General features: G+C 38.8%; 1 long non-coding RNA gene across 1 annotated transcript; it reads left to right on the top strand.

Moving 5' to 3' along the window:
- The first annotated feature begins 155 nt into the window (after positions 1-155).
- Positions 156-464, top strand: LOC101850021. Its single transcript, XR_220732.1, has 2 exons — positions 156-383; positions 416-464. It is a non-coding gene; the product is annotated as an uncharacterized LOC101850021 (long non-coding RNA).
- The last annotated feature ends 1412 nt before the right edge of the window (positions 465-1876 follow it).

Genomic DNA, 1876 nt, shown 5'->3' with positions numbered 1-1876 from the left:
CTGAGCAGACAGGAACTGACTGCTGAATAGTCTACTGAACAGGGAGGCGTGTGAGAGAGTGAGTGAAACTGAAATGTCTGATGTGAATTCGTGTGAAGCATTTGATTTTGGTAGGGGGAGGGTGTCTATCTAGTATCTAGAGTAGCCTAGTGTGTTCTATTATTGTGTGTGTCTGTGAGGGAGTTGGTTCTAGTTGTGGGGGGGGGGAGTGTTTATATTACAGTTTACAGACCTTTTCCAGAATTGTTTTGTTTCTGTAGGTAGCGGTACCGTGTGATAAAATCTGTGTTGTAGTAGGGAAGAGTTGTTGGGCTTTGTGGGTGGGGGGTAGTCGGGTCGTGTGTCCAGATTGACGGTTGTAGGTCTCGCCTGCTGACAACGAGGTCGTGGGGTCGTAGGTTTGTTCGACAACGAGGTTGCAGGTCTGTGATTCTCTTTGACACAATAAACTTTGTACATACACACTCCCTGGTCAAGACTTGTCCTTCCGTCTGCAAGTTTTTGTTGTTGATGTTTTACCACCCACACAGTTTAGGTGGTCGTCTATTGTCCTTGTCTCTCCTCCTTCTTTCCTATCAAACATGGTATCTATCGTCCTTGTCTCTCCTCCTTCTTTCCTATCAAATATGGTATCTATCGTCCTTATCTCTCCTCCTTCTTTCCTATCAAACATCTATCGTCCTTATCTCTCCTCCTTCTTTCCTATCAAACATCTATCGTCCTTATCTCTCCTCCTTCTTTCCTATCAAACATGGTATCTATCGTCCTTGTCTCTCCTTCTTTCCTATCAAACATGGTATCTATTGTCCTTGTCTCTCCTCCTTAGCGGGTGGTTAGAGGGTGTCACTGGTAGGTTCTACTTCTTTATTTTCCTACTGTTGCTCCTGTCTCTGTGGGTGGTTGGAGGGTGTCACTGGCAGGTCCTACTTGTTTATTTCCCCTCTGTTGTTTCTGTCTGTTCCTTTTCCCTAGCACTAAATGACCGTTGTTGTGTCGATGTGCTTCTCTTTACTCAAACAAACGAACAATTCTTTCACCTCAAATCTTTGGCGCGCATGTGACCTAATGGTGTCGAAAGTGCAGTAAAACTCTGACTAAAATAACTGTCAGGGCCCATCCAGGTGAGAGGATACATTACAACGTGGCAGCAGCAGGGTTGGTGATTTTTTTGATTTTTTAAAGAAAAATTTAAAAAATCGATTTTTTTTATTTAAATCAGATTTTTTTAAACATAAATCGGATTTTTTTTATTTAAAAAAAAATATTGACACAGTTTGGGATTTTTGATGGCTAAAAGTATGTTCTTTTAGTGCAAATTGCATTGTCTCATTAATTTAAGCAGCTGCAAAAGAAAGCCTTAATCTGCTATATCACACATCAGTGAATTATGGCTACAGACAAAAAATGAAGAAAATGTCAGTCTAAAAGGAAGGGGGGGGGGGGGGGGGAAATTATGCATAGATAAACTTGCATTTTATTACAGTGTGTGTGTGTGTGCTCGTGCTTGTGTTTGTCTAAAAAGAAAAAGAAAATGCTAATTTCAATTACGAAAAAAGAAAAGTAAATAGAATTTTTTGAATACTGTATTATTTTACTACTTACAGTGACGGGGGAAAGCAGACTTTTAAGCATGACTATATTAGTCTACTAAACCTTATATCTGTTTTATAAAACCAAGGAAAGGAATGTTTAAAGATGTAAAAGCAGAATACATTTTTGTATTAAGTGATTTAAATCACTGAGTTTTTAAAAAAGTCAAATTGATTAAAATTTTTAAAAATCAACTAATTTAAATCAACCCAACCCTGGTTTTCAATTATGAAAAAAAAGTAAATTGAATACTGTATTATTTTACAGTGACAGGGGGGGGGGGGGA

The sequence above is a fragment of the Aplysia californica genome, unplaced genomic scaffold (assembly GCF_000002075.1).
Source record: "Aplysia californica isolate F4 #8 unplaced genomic scaffold, AplCal3.0 scaffold00389, whole genome shotgun sequence".
In the NCBI taxonomy this organism is placed as follows: Eukaryota; Metazoa; Mollusca; class Gastropoda; order Aplysiida; family Aplysiidae; genus Aplysia; species Aplysia californica.
Note: the sequence above shows the minus strand (reverse complement) of the source record. Positions and strands in the feature narration are given on the sequence as shown.